Below are 15,987 nucleotides of genomic sequence, written 5' to 3'. Positions count from 1 at the left end.
GTAGCCTAGCCTAACTTAAGCATACCTGGAACAATTATATTAGCTTACAACTGGGCAAAATCATCTAATGCAAAGCTTATTATGTAATGAAGTGTTGAATATTTCATGCAGTTGATTGAATATTGTACTGAGGCTTGCTGCCCTGCTCAGCATCACAAGAGAGGATCATACCACATGTTGTTAGCTAACGAAAGGTCAAAATTTGAAGTATTGTTTCTACTGAATTCATATCCTTCCCAAATACATTGCAAAGTTGAAAATCATTAGATACTATTATGGGAGGGACTGTATGTATATTTATGTACAGACCTAGCAGCATAGAGGTATTTCCTATTTTCTCCTATTTAAGAGGCTAAAGATACTTTCTTTCAGTACTGCATTTTTTTAACATTTAATTAAATTAATTACTTTATTTTTATTTTGGTATCATTAATATACAATTACATGAGCAACACTGTGGTTACTAGATTTCCCCCATTATCAAGTCCCCACCACATACCCCATTACAGTCACTGTCCATCAGCGTAGTAAGATGCTATAGAATCACTACTTGCCTTCTCTGTGCTATACTGCCTTCCTTGTGCCCCCCGCTACATTATGTGTGCTAATTGTAATGTCCCTTATTCCCCTTCTCCCTCCCTTCCCATTCCCCCAGCCCACCTCCCCCAGTTGCTTTCCCTTTGGCAACTGTTAGTCCATTCTTGGGTTCTGTGAGTCTGCTGCTGCTTTGTTCCTTCAGTTTTTGCTTTGTTCTTATGCTCCACAGATGAGTGAATTTCACTGAGCATAATACCTTCTTATTTCACCGAGCATAATACCTTCTAGCTCCATCCATGTTGTTGCAAATGGTAGGATTTGTTTTCTTTTTACAGCTGAATAATACTCCATTGTGTATATGTACCACATCTTCTTTATCCATTCATCTATTGGTGGACAGTTAGGTTGCTTCCATTTCTTGGCTATTGTAAATAATGCTGCGATAAACATAGGGGTGCGTATGTCTTTTTGAAACTGGGAAACTGCATTCTTATGGTAAATTCCTAGGAGTGGAATTCCTGGGTCAAATGGTATTTCTATTTTGAGCTTTCTGAGGAAGCTCCATACTGCTTTCCACAATGGTTGAACCAGTTTACATTCCCACCAGCAGTGTAGGAGGGTTCCTCTTTCTCTGCATCCTCGCCAGCATTTGTTGTTCTTATTCTTTTCTGTGTTGGCCATCCTAACTGGCATGAGGTGATATCTCATTGTGGTTTTAATTTTCATTTTCCTGATAATTAGCAATGTGGAGCATCTTTTCATGTGCCTGTTGGCCATCTGAATTTCTTCTTTGGAGAAGTGTCTGTTCATATCCTCTGCCCATTTTTCAATAGGGTTATTCACTTTTTTGGGTGTTGAGGCATATGAGTTCTTTATATATTTTGGATGTTAACCCCTTGTCAGATATGTCATTTACAAATACATTTTCCCATACTGTAGGATGCCTTTTTGTTCTGCTGATAGTGTCCTTTGCTGTACAGAAGCTTTTTAGCATGATGCAGTCCCATGTGTTTATTTTTGATTGTATTTCTCTTGCCTGAGGAGATGTGTTCAGGAAAAAGTTGCTCATGTTTATATTCAAGAGATTTTTGCCTATGTTTTCTTCTAAGAGTTTTATGGTTTCATGACTTACATTCAGTTATTTGATCTATTTTGAGTTTACTTTTGTGTATTGGGTCAGACAATAATCCAGTTTCATTCTCTTGCATATAGCTATCCAGTTTTGCCCCTTCAGTACTGTATTTTAAGTGGAAATGTTATTTTTCATCATCATTATCAACAAATATCATTTATAACCTAAGTCTAAAGCTGTGGTACCCCCCTCAAATTCTTAGTACAAATAATAAAAAGAATATTATAAATAAGATTTGAGTTTGTTAAAGGAAAGAATAAAATGGCAGAAGGTCATTATTTTTCCTACTTATTTTTCAGATGCCCTTTAATAGCATCATATGTAAAGGTTTTGATCCAGATTTCCTTTCCCTATATATGTTTATTGGGTTTTTTTGTTCCTTGAAGAACAGAACATTCCTGGGCACCTTGATAGTGATATATTCTTACATAGACTGCACTTTGATGTTGTTTGTGAATGGTTATTCTGTGATGTTATTGTTATTTTCTATAAAATTTCAGATATATCTTTATTGTTCATAAGTATTAACTACTCCTTTTGATTAGTTTGCCTTTATAGACACTACAGATTTAGAATTACAGTCTTGTTTATTCAGTTATCATATATATATATATAGACATGTATTTATATGTGTGTGTATATATATATATATATATATATATATATATATATATATGGATGTTATTTGGCTACTGTGCCTTTTCAAAATATGATTGCATTTTATATAAAATAACCTGTATTTTAAATGACATACTATATATGTATATGTTATATCTTCATTGTTTAGCAATGAATGTCATGGATCTTGGTCTAGGACTTCCTGCCCTTTTACTTTGTTCTTTATTGTAGGAGACTAATCCCAGTGAACTACATTTCCTGGGCTTCCTTGCCAGCAGACTTTTGGTTAGGTTTGGCAAATGGGAGGTACTGTTAGAAGACTGCAGGCCAGGAAAGGGGGAGAGACAGGTTATTTCTCCCTCTGTTTTTTGGCTTTGAGAGGCATCTCCACTTTGATTCTAGCTTCTACTAAAATAACTCATAATTTGGCTTACTGATTGACAGTCCATTTTATTACCATTACACAGGTATATCCCATTATAACTGCTTTTATTCTTGTTTTTGTTTAAATTGACAATAGAAATGAGTGCCTGGTTTTGTCTATTGGAGTTACTTAGAGTATCTACTGTCATTTATTTATGACAGGTTGTTACACTGTAGATAATGATTGCTATAAAGGTAGGTAATATGCAGAGGAAGAAGAAGTTAGTTAGTTTTCTCTTTCTTTCTCTTACTAAAGCCTTCCTCCTTTATTAAAACAAAACGTGCTTGTATAGAAAATGCAGAGAAGTGAAAAAAATAAAAGAGATTCACCCATAATCCCATTTGTCACAGGACTGAGACTATTTGGTATATTTCTTCCATGACTTGTTGCGGAGCAGATGGTTCTTAATTTAACATCCACATAAACTTGATTGTCTTATACAAATTTCTCCAGAATCGTTAGTTTCGAAGACTGTTGCCTTGTTGATATGTTTTCCTTTCCCATAATGTCTGGGAATATTATTTTATAATTGTAAATCATATATAATTTTATATCCCCTTTTCCTGCATTTCAGATGAGCCGTCTACCTCATGATTATATTATTGCTAGTATTATCTACCTCATATAGTATAGTGAAGAGAGCATGGAATATCCCTATTGTACATTAGGGGAGGTGTCATATATGAAGGAATTGGCTGGTACACTGGAAGAGAATACCTGGAAAAGACTGACTGGTGGACATAGTGGGAACACCTGCAAGGGGAAATCAAAAACATTGCAATGGACAGGAAAGGAATTAAATTTTCCTCCTTTTAGGAAAAAAGAGTAAGGGTCTTGAGAGCTGCAAAATGGGATATGGAACAGATTATGTGCACATTGAAATCCTGGGTTTGCAAGGGAGAAAGGAGAGATGGCTGTTGCATTGAGTCAGATCTGTGTACCTCCCACCAGTTACCTACCCCACCTGCAGAATTTGCACTTTCTTCCAAGGCTTGCCTTCCCATGAGCAGCATCCTCTTGCAAGGACTGCTTCAGCAGGAGTCTTGTGGGGTAGTGCCGGAGTCTGTGCATTCAGCAGAGTTCTGGGAGTGCTGGAAGGCAGGAGCTTCTGAGGCTTTGCATCACAGGCCTGGGAAGAGAGTTTTAATTGCAGAAGAAGTAAAGGAGCCCTGAAAGCCGGTCACTCAGGAATTTCAAGGTCTTAAATGTCCACATTGTTAGTGTTATTTTCTGTTGCTGTGTAAGAAATTATCACTAATTTAGGGGCTTAAAACAATATGCATTTATTATCTTATAGTTGTATAGGTCAGAAGGCTAGGCAAGCAGAATCAGGTTCTCTGCTTAGGGTTTTCTAAGGCTGAAATCAAGGTAGGGCCAGACTGCGCTCTTACTGAAGACTGTGCAGAATCTGTATTTTACCTTGCCCAGATTGCGGTCTGAATCTAGTTCCTAGATCTGAGGTTCCTGCTGCTATCAGTGGGGGCAGTTTTTGCCTCCTGGAGTCCACCTCCATTCTGAAAGCTGGCAGCAACACCTCCAGTCCTGCTCATGTCTTGCTACCAGTCAGAGAAAACTCTGTTTTTGAAGTGCTCAGGTGAATAGATTAGGCCCACCCAGATCATTTTAATATTTCAAGATCAACTGACCTGCAATTTTACTCACATCCACAAAAATCTCTTCCCAGCATTACGTAGGTTACTGTTTGATTGAATAACCAGGTGGGCATCTTGGTGGGGGCTGGGAGCAGGCACTGTCTTTAGAATTTTGTTTACCTCAGTGTTATATAGTTTTTCTTTTATTTATGCTTCATAATATATTTAGCATATGTGATAATATTAGTTGATGAAAATTACACATATTCCAGAAAATTTAAAACCATTGATACTCCATAAAACTGATATCCTGGGAGAAATTTATGTATGCAGTGTGATATAATTGGTGTTAAATGAAAACTCTTAATTAATTTAATGACTACCCAGTACCCTATAATTTAGACTGTATTACTGATGTTACATTAATTAGTAGGATCTTGAGTTTGTTTTATATTTTTTGCTTTGATGATTATCTTTATGGTGAAGTTTGCCTTTTTTTTACTATTATCTTATGGGGAACTGCTTATCTGAAGAGTATGAAGTTCTCATATTACTTGTCAAAAGGGTTCTGTTAATTGATATTCCAAGAAGTAATGTTTAATATCTTTTGTCCCATATCTTTTCAGTCTTAAAAATTTTTAGTCTTTCATATTTGGATAGGAACAAAACTGTTAGTTACTGTTGTAATTTTTCATTTAAAAAATTCGATTGCCTTTGAACCTTTTTCTTCCATATACCTATATTAGGTGCAGTAGGTTTTATGATTAAAAACTCAATTTAACTTAAATACTGAAGCTAACAGAATATAGCAGGTGCTGCTTCTTTCTTGGTTCTTATTCTCTTTGCAGTGAAATGGCTGGATGAGATTTCTTTCAGCTCTGTAATTTTATGTTGAACACCTTCCCATAACCTACTCTTTCCTTAGTTAAACATCTGTAATCTCCATTTGCATTCTGTTGATAACTGTTGAGATGGACTTTATAGTCTTTTGGAGAAGATAGTCACGAACATAGATAATACAAAAGAGGTGGGCATTGTGGTGGGGCTAATACAGAAGTAGCCAGCTTTATGGTTCTGCATCAGAGCACAGTGTGTTACACTACTGATAACCCTGTAAGGTATCCAGTCATCAGTAGAGCTTCACTTGGATTTGGGATCAAGAAAATAGGCATTTAAAAGATTCTTTAAAGATCTATACCAGGGGTAGGAATGGTAGTTTCTCTGGGTTAGGGAGCAGTGAAGCAGAAAGAATAAAACATTGCCATTTCCTGTTTTTATAAGTTTTCAGTATCAAATTGTGTTTTGCTGAAATGGATGAACTGTTCCCTGTGTGGTTTAAACTGGTTCAGATTATGGGGAAACAAATACTTTCCTTGTTACAGATGCCATATTTTTTCAGACTGCATTAGCTTTTTACCAGTGAGGGTATACTTTTGCTTTATATTTAGCTTGTGGTAAACTGTGAGCCTTAGATCTTGTTATAGGAATTCTTGTCAAAGTGTGCTCCCCCCATAGTTATATAATTGAATTTTGAATATGAATTCAGGGATTTAATTTTTTTCTTGGTGAACTTCATAATCATTTTAGTTTGTCTTTGCAGTCTTTTAAAATTTCTTTGAATTCTGTCATTCAGAGTATTAATAACCTTTCAGTTTTCTTCTATCTATAAATTTGATAAATTTTATATATAAATATATCATATAAAGTTTTATAAAAACTTTGAGAAATTTGCAAATAAAAGACCTTCTGATCTGCTGTCTCCTTCCTGTTGCATAGTAATTAGCAGTGTAATTCACATTTAACATTCATGAGTATTTAGCTCCAACTTTCTCTAATTGTTTTAATCTTGACATTCCACTTAAAAATCCTATGCATGGGTATATCACAGAAAACTCAGCTATATGTCTTGCTGTAATCAGGTTTCAGTATACCTTCTGCATTGGTGTGTTCCATCATTCTATAAGCCTTACTTAATATCAACTCCCACCCCTGTAAAAGAAAATGAGTAAGTGTTTCTATTTAATTTCTTTGATTTCTATTTGTATCTCTTACAGTGAAAACCTTAGTTTTTAATGTCATTACCAGTTACTTGTTTGCTTTAATCTACTCTTAATAGTTTCAAAGTAATAATGCAGATACTACTGAAAACACTTTATTTCCTGTCATCTCTAGATTATATCCTACTTTGGGATCTATTACTTTATATTACTGTCATTGGTAGTAATTCCTTGTGTGCTTAAGCCTCCAACTTAAAATGATTAGGTTCACTTGTTTTATTTGGCTTTTGACTTCAAGAGATTGCCCTTTTTTCCGAGTTAAATTTAATTTGGTTTTACAAATATTTAAAACATTTACATGCCTTAAAAATCTGAACTACAAACAGGCATTCAGAAAAATCCAGCTTCTGTCCCTATTGTTTGTTCTCCCATAGGCAAACGTTTTAATTAGTTTTTAGTTTATCCTGTCTCATTTATTAAGTATAAGAAAATACACATAGTATTTTTATATTTACCCTCTTTTTGGTTAAAGGATTGCCTGTTCTTATACCATGCCTTTTCCCCCTCACTTAATATATGCAGATCACTTCATAGCAATAGATTGAAATCTCCCTCATACCTTTGATAACTATTCCATCTTGAGGCTGCAATATTGTTTATTCAGCCATTCCCTTATTGATGGATACCTAAGTTGTTTTCACACTTTATATGTTACAGATAGTCCTGTAAAGAATAACCTTATATATAGGGCACTTTGTACTTTTGCCAGTATATGAAGAAAATGGGTAAAATTCCACATTATTTTGGTAACGTGAAAGAGCAGAGATAAATATGTCCTCAGTTTACTATTCTCAACCAGAAGTCTTACTAGATATTATTATCATGAATGGGTGTTTAGTTTTATCAGGTAATTTTTCTGCTCTTTTTACAACAATCTAATGCTTTTTCCACATTAATTTAAATTGTAATTAAATTATAATTAAGATTGGATTATAAGAATAGATTTCTCTTGTTATGCCATCCTTGCATTCCTGGGATAAAGTAAATTTAGTTATGTATTTTAAAAAATTAATGCGGTGATGGATTTGCTTCTCTTTTTTTTTTTTTTCTTTGAGTTAGTAAATTTTATTTTTATAAAATTAATATGTAGTATGATGAATTTTAACACTTCAGTGAATTTTAGGATAATCACAGTTATGCAATCACTACAGTCAATTTTAGAATATTTTTATCACCTCAAAAAGAAATCCCCACACCAATTAGCAGTCATTTCCCCCTTTCCCGATCTCCCTTAGCCATGCATCTACTTTCCCTCTACTTGCCTGTTCTATAAATTTTGTAATAATTCCTTTTTTTTTTGGTATCATTAATCTACAATTACATGAAGAACATTGTTTACTAGGCTCCCCCCTTCACCAAGTCTCCCCCACATAACCCTTCACAGTCACTGTCCATCTGCATAGTAAGATGCTGTAAAATCACTACTTGTCTGTGTTGCACAGCCCTCCCCATGCCCCCACCACCACACTATACATGCTAATCATAATACCCCCTTTCTTCTTCCCAGCCCTTGTCCCTCCCTTCCCACTCATCCTCCCCAGTCCCTTTCCCTTTGGTAACTATTAGTCCATCCTTGGGTTCTGTAATTCTGCTGTTGTTTTGTTCCTTCAGTTTTCCTTTGTTCTTATACTCCACATATGAGTGAAATCATTTGGTACTTGTCTTTCTCCACCTGGCTTATTTCACTGAGCATAATACCCTCTAGCTCCATCCATGTTGTTGCAAATGGTAGGATCTGTTTTTTTCTCTTATGGCTGAGTAATATTCCATTGTGTATATGACCACATCTTCTTTATCCATTCATCTACTGATGGACACTTAGGTTGCTTCCATTTCTTGGCTATTATAAATAGTGATTTGCTTCTCTTTTAATTAGCATATCAAATAAATCAAAACACTAATTTGTTTTCAGATGTTAAACCAATCCTGCGTTCTTGGAATACTCTACCTAGTCATGGTGTTTTATCTTTTTTTATATGTATCTGGTTTCTTTTTCCTAACTTTTTATATTCTTTTTCAAGTTGTTATTTTGTATTTCAAGTGGAATGTAGAAACGTTGTCACCATGTAGGTCTCTTTATTTTTCCCCTTTATATTATAGTTTTATAAGTATTACATCTGCGTTCACCAAACAGTGTTATAATTTTTGCTTTAAGGTGACATATATTCTAAAGAATTTAAAAGGAGGTTAATGATCTGTTACATTTACTTAATTATGTATCACTTCCACTCTTCTTTCATACCAGAAGGTCCAGGTTGTACTCTGGAATCATTTTTCTTCTATGTGAAGAACTTTCTTCAGCATTTCTTTTAGGGTCCATCTATTGGTGACATATTCTCTTAACTTTCTTTAATTTGTATATGTTCTTATTTTTTGTAATTTCTGAAGGATATTATCACTTCATGTAGTTTTCTGTGCTGAGAGTTCTTCAAGCATTTTGTGAATGTTGTTCCACTGTTTTATGGTTTGTAATGAGAAATCCAATCGTTTAAATCCTTATTGTCTTATAAATATGTATCTTTCTTCTCCAGCTGTTCCCAAGATATTTCTTTTACATTTTGTTTTCAGCAGCTGATTATGATGATTTTATTTGTGGTTGTGTTTGATATTAATCTTTTATTTTTGCTGAGCTTTTGAATCTGTAAATATATAATATATATCTTCTAACAAATTTGTAATTTTTCAGGAATTTCAGGAATCATTTCTTCAAATAGGTTTTTTTCTTGTGCCAGTATGTTTCTTCTCCGTGAATGTCTATGGGTGTGTTCATGTTTTTCAATCTTTTTAAAAATCTTAAATATCTTTTCTTCAGATTGAGTAATTTCTTTTTTGTCCATTGTCAGGTTCATTAACTCTTTTCCTCTGTGCTCTCCATTCTGCTGAGCCAATCCAATATTTTTTTATTTCAGGTACTACATATTTTTCAGTTTTGAAATTTTCATTTTTTTTAATAGTTCATTTTTCATCAAGGAATCTTTCTTTCCACTGGTTCAGTATCTGATGCAGCATGTTTATAGCATGTATCTGTTTTAAAGTCTTTATTAAGTCCTTTATCTGCTTCACTTCATATTTGTCATTTCTTGATTGTCTTTTCTTTGGAAATTGCTCATATTTTACTGGCTTTTTGTATATCTGGTAATTCTGGATTGTGTCATGGACATTTTGAATATTATGTTATAAGACTGACTACTATTAAAATTCTTCCTAGAATGTTGCTGTTTTCTCTTACCAGGCATCAGTCACCCTGGTTGGGTTCAGATGGAAATTTCTGTCTGGACTTCTTTAGGTGGTGGTTTCAACATCAGTTCATTTTTATAACCTTTGCTTTACTCTTATCTTTGTTGAGGATTTTCCACATACTGTCTGCTTGCAAAGGTGGTTTCTCCTGTTTTCTCTGGCTGGAAGGATGGAGTCCTCCTTGAGTACCTGTTGTACTGCATGTAGTTCTTCCTGATGTGCTGCTGTCAGATCTTAAGTAGTGAGAAGAAAAAAAGAAATAGAAAAATAATAAGAATTATCCCTATAATCTCTACATAACTGGGTCATTTTTTATTGTCTCTCTATTCAGAAGAATGGGTTTTCACCCAGGATCCTATTTGCCCATGCCACCTGTCAGATGTTGCTCCCAGGTCTGTCCTTGGGCTGGGTTGGAAGAGAAAAAAGAAAAAAAAACCACTTTTGGTATTTTCTCCACATTCAAGGGCATTTTTTAAGTCCTCTGGTTAGAAAATTGGGCTTCCCTAGGAGTTTTCCTGACCATGCTTGTCACTCTGTTCCTGATTCAGCTTGTCCTTGGGTCAATTCCAGGAGGTAATGGAGGGAAAAAAACCAGGAAGCATGTGGTCATGGTATTAGCCATTCTTCAAGTTTTGCCTTTGCTCCCCAGTATACCTGCTCTTACTGAATTTTTTAGAGTTCTCAGTGCATGTTTTTATTTTATTTCATTTTGTTTTCTGTAGAGTTTTTATTGTAAATAGTGGAAGAGACTGGAAGTCTTACATTCTTGAAATGCATTTCACCAAATACGGGATTCTGTGTTGACAGTTGTTTTAAAAGCAATTGAAAGAACTCAGTCTAGGTGTTCTGCCTTTCTCATTATTCTTATAAATGTAATGTGTATCCCTTTTATCCCCCTGGATGCTGATAAGATTTTTTTCTTTATCAGTGGTTTTCAGCCATCTCATTATGATAATGCCTGGTCTAATATTTCTAAGTATCATACTTCAGATTTACCGAGTTTTCTGGATTAATGTGTTTATAATTTCATGAAATTTAGAAGTTTTTTATCCATTAATTTTTCAAATGTTTTCTCCATTCCTCTTTTCCTTCTTAATCATCCCGCCCACCTGCCTGGGATTGGGGGGTACATTTTCCTTTCATTTTTCTTGCCTTCAGTTACACATATGTTAAAAGGCTTGATACTGTTCCACATGGCATTGAGACTTTTCTTCTGGCTTTTTCTTTCCCATACACACAAAAGCTAAAACTAAAAAAGAATTTTTAAAAAAGTAATTTTTCTTGCTACTTCTTCAATTCCACTGGGCTTTTCTTCTGCCCGGTCTGCTTACAGGCATACCTCAAAAATATTTAATTTTTTGGAAGACTATTCTTTTCTCATTCGTCATTGTTTTCACAGTTATAACTATTCCAGATGAAAAACCACCTTACGTTCCATAAAATTTTTTCTGTTAATTTTTAACTGAAGTTTAATGTGCACATAGCTTCTTTCACATGCTCTAGGTACATATTGTTTAGTGTGCTAGTAAATACCTTTTTATCAAGCATAATATTCCATTGCATAAATATACCATAACTTATTCAATCATTCACCTGTTCATGTGTATTTGTGTTGTCTCCATTTTCTTGTGATTATAAATAAAGCTCCTATGAACATTGATGTATATGTCTTTTGGTGTACATATGGAGTAGTTTTCTTAGGGTCTGTATTTGGTAGTGTAGTTGCAGGATCATGAGATAGTTGGATGTTTAGTTTAGTAGGAATTACCAAACAGGTTTCCAAAGTATTTACACCATTTTACACTATGAGCAGCAATATATGAGAGTTTCATTTCTCCATATTTTTGCCAACATTTTTTAATTTGTAAAAAAAAAACAAAGCCACTCAGTTCTTTGGAGAGTCTGCAGTGTTCCATTATGCATATTTTGCATTTCCTTGATGAGTAATGGCATTAAGCATCTACAGTTATCAGGCACTTGGTATTCTGTTTTGTGAAGTACTTGTTCAAATTTTTAGCATTTTAAAAATTGGGCTGTCAGTTTTTATTTTATTATAAATATAGAGTTCTTCATATACTCTGGGTATGACTTACTTATTTTTGATTTATTAACTTTTTTCTTATGAGTAGTGCTTTTATTGAAGGCATCTTTATTTACCATAAATTCATTCTTCTGTGTTAATTTTAAGAAACTTTATCAATTTTCACATTGAATGAATTCCACCTTGAATGACTTATTTTGTCTATTGTTTAAGAGGAGGTTCAAGGTTTATTCCTATTTTGCATACTTAAAAACACCAGACTCATCTATTGATAATACTATTCTTTTGAAATTCATTGGTGCCTTTGTCATAAGTCAAATTTTATTGCATGTGAATGGGCTTTTTCTGGACTTTCTTTTATGTTTCATCATTTTTCATCCTAATTCTAGTGCTACAAAGTCTTAAATTACTATTGCTTTATAGTACGTCTAAAATCAGAGGATAAAGACCTAGACCTTCCAGGTTTATAATTTTAATGGCAGCCTATTAAATATCTTGATATATGTCTGTCAAATATTATTTGCTTTAACTTAAGAAATGTTCTTTTCTCTAAAAAATCTAAGATGTGTGCAATATAAGAATAAAGTTTATTATATACAAACTAATACAAATACAGATACCTTAAAATGTGAAATTTTGTTCGACTCTTTAACCTGTTTAATTTTTAAAAATGAAGCATGAGATAGACAAAGGTAAGGATGGTAACACTGTGAGGTTGTGAGAAAATAGATACTCATATACATGGCTGGGTAGCAGTGTAAATTGGATCAACCTTTCTGGAGGATTATTTAGCAATGTACAGCAAAATAGTATAGTGTGAGAAACACACTCACTGGTCCAAATTCAATAAGTGGACATGGAGGCAAAGAACAGTGGAGCGAGGCTTTAATGATGGTCTTTCAAGATGGGGTGTCTGGGGGGTTTGGCGCCAATAATTTTTCTCCTAGTGCGCGAGTCCCTCCCCTGGTTCCTCATTGGCTGAGTGCTACAGGGTTCACATTCTTTCCCGGAGGTTGCCTAAGCCAGTTATATCTTTCCCTTACATTTGTCTAATGTTATTGGTAGGTTTAAAAAACTCCAACAGGTACAGCCAGGCCCTTATCAATACCCCCACCCCACCCCCACCCTCAACCCAAGCAGCTTCCTCCACGTGGCCCTTTGTTAACACCTCACTGTTAAAATGTTTAAACATCCTAGTGGGAATAAATCACATTTAGGTTTTATACTCTTTCCTAACATATAGTAAGAGTGAAATATTTTCAGTCTTAAAAATAGAGTTATTAAAATGAGGAATTTTATTTTGTTAACTATAGACTTTTGTAGATACAGGTTTATTAGTGAGGAATTAAAAAGTGAGAGATAAAGTCTTGATTTGTTTCTCTAATATAGTTAACATACCAAGTGTCTATGAGCATTTTCCTTGAATGATACTAAAGTTTAGTGTTATAATGGGATTTGGGGATGTCAGATATTAATAAAATATGTACACATATTCCATTGGCTCTTGCTCAAGGAAGTTATCCTCTTGATAAATGGAAAAGACTGATTCGAGAACAAGATAAGACAATTTGCAATAAAATATGAATAAAAATTTAATATGCTCCAACTTGCTGTATAGAAGATGAGTCCTATGGAAGATTCGTAAAAGAAAATATCAACATTTGGCTAAGTCATGGGAATGGGTTTAATGGAGTAGGTAGATTTTAATTGCATTTGGAAGGTTAGGCTAATACATTAATTTATTAATTCCCTTAAGCTTTTTGGAACACATCCTTTGTGTTTGCAATTCAAAGATTAATGAAACTGACTAACCTTTTAGGAAGTCAGATTATGCTACAGATAATACATAGAGTTTAAATGTTAATGATACGTGTTTTTATGAACACATGTTCCATTGTCTTCTGTGGTCTCTCTAATTTTCTATTGATGAGTGGTGCTGTTTTTGTGAAGTTAATATAAATTTTATTTTGAAAGTATAGTTAAATGAAAATTACAACATGAATAAATTGGGAAAATTATTTTCTGTCAGTGAATATTACTTAACATTTTCTAAAGGAATTAGAGTAACAATAAAATGACTGAAGCTACATGCTTTCAGTAGAAATTTAAGGAAATTAATTTTATTAAAAAAATATGCAGGTGGAAATGTTAGTTCACCAGTGAACAGAGTAGTAGTAATCTATTTTCCTTTTAGTTCTTTTTTCTGAATCTTAAAAGAACAATTCATACCACTTTTTATGTTAAAAGTGTATTTATTCATTCATGAGAATATACTGAGTGGCTAGAATGTGCTTGGGACTTTTCTGGACTATAGGAAAACATTGCTGGATGAAACATACATGGTTAGAGGTTTGCTGAGCTATTGGTTCAAAAATGTTTAATCTTTTAAGGCTTCTTGAACCATTGTTTGGTTCATTTGCCTATTTATTATCATGTTTTTCTTTTTAGGCAGAGGTTTCCTGACAGGCCCCTTTAGATAGCCAGTGATATCTTCAGGACATGTTTCTGCCCACTGTCCCTTACTTTGTGGTTGCCCAAGTGTGTGGTCCATGTTTCATCCTCAGATGGACTTTATTTGATGCAGGTTTACTCATTTTCTCCTTTGGTGTATGTCAGGGATGATGGCCTTTCTAGCACAGAGAGCTGGTTTTCAAAAGGCAGTTAATATTTTAATTTTCAGTCTAGCAGATCATCACTGTTTACTGGCTGGGTCCATTTTACCCTTCTTTACTCTCTTATATTTTTAATTCAATTTATAAAAAATTTATAGAGTAAGTATTGAAAAACCACTTTTTTAATGATCCAGGTTGTTGAAAAATGTTGTGTGATAAAGTCCTTTTAGCTGAATGACTGACTGGAAAAAGAATACCAACATATTGTTCACTTGTAATTAAGTTACACAGTATTCATCTAGGATATTGCCATCCATCCGAGATGTCATTTATATGATCAATTCACCACTGTGATTAGAATTTGGAGTGCTACTGTGTGTGTTCACCCTTTGATGTATCTAATAATTGTTTTCTCCTCTTCTATTACGGATGGAAAATGAAAAATATGGAATTTCACATATATACAATGAAAGTGAAATCCTGACTACAAAGATGGTCTCTCCAAGCTTTGTAAATACCTTCTTGAAAGATAATGTGCTGTTTTGGGCAATGCATTCCTAAAAATGGGATGATGACTTACTTTACTATTGCATCAACATAGTGTGTCAGCAGTTGAAAAATTTCAATAGCTGCCTGTTTTTTCAAATAAAGTTTTGTTGGAACATCTCCATGTTCAGTCATTCACACATGGCTGCTTTTGTGCCGTAGTAACAGAGTTGAGTATGGCAGAAACAGTGTGGTCCACAAGCCTAAAATATTTACCATTTGGCCCTTTAAGAAAAAGTTTGCCAGCTCCTGATTTAGATGATTTCGTCATTTTCCTTTTTAAAAAATGTATTTTTTAGTCTTTTCTATCATGGTTGGGAATAATTGATGAATGATGTGAATACTGATGAAATAATACCTACGATTATGAAATAACTATGTTTTTTAAGTTAAAGGAAAAGCAAGACTGAGATCCTATGTTAGACTTATAAAAAGGATCCAGTGGATCCATGTGATAATTGCAAGGTTGAATGAGTTCTATTTCATTACCAAAGAATTTAGTGAATTTTCTTTTCTTCTTTGGAGTACCTCTCAGAAGGAATAAAAGAACTTCTAAGAATGACCATGAAATATCTATCAATCCTTATAAATAAACATTAAATTCAACTATTATTAATTGTAGTTAAGTTTAACCATGCTAAGGATAAAACCCTAAAAAATAAAAGTTGGGTATAGTGGACCCTGATGATATATATTGTATAATATAATTGATATACAGCTCTATGTTAGTTTCAGGTGTACAACATAATGATTTGATACTTACATCCAATGCAAAGCAATCACCACAATAAGTCTAGTTAACATCCATAACCATACAGAGTTACACTTTTTTTCTTGTGATGGAACTTTTAATATTTACTCTCTTAGCAACTTTCAAATATGCAGTACAGTATTGTTAACTGTAATCACCATATTGTAGGTTACATCCCCATGCCTTAATTTATTTTATAGCTGGAGCATTTGTACCTTTTGGCCCCCTTCACCCATTTTGCCCCTGCAACCACCAATCTGTTTTCTGTGCTTTATGTGCTTGGTTTTTTGGGGGTTTTTTTGTTTTGCTTTTTACATTCCACATATAAATGAGATAATATGGTACTCTACATTTTTCTGTTACAAATCAGATAATATGGTATAAATTTGCTTTGTAAAACAGATATTTGAATTTGTTGCTTATTTTGTATTTTGTCCAGA

General features: G+C 33.9%; 1 protein-coding gene across 7 annotated transcripts in view; it reads left to right on the top strand.

Annotated features, from left to right (window-relative positions):
* The window catches only part of ARHGAP32 (Rho GTPase activating protein 32), a 277,885-nt gene that overhangs the window by 113,210 nt on the left and 148,688 nt on the right, over positions 1 to 15,987 (top strand). The window lies entirely within an intron of this gene.

Source organism: Manis pentadactyla, chromosome 13 (genome assembly GCF_030020395.1).
Source record: "Manis pentadactyla isolate mManPen7 chromosome 13, mManPen7.hap1, whole genome shotgun sequence".
Taxonomy (NCBI): Eukaryota; Metazoa; Chordata; class Mammalia; order Pholidota; family Manidae; genus Manis; species Manis pentadactyla.
This window is presented reverse-complemented; position numbering and strand designations above follow the sequence as displayed.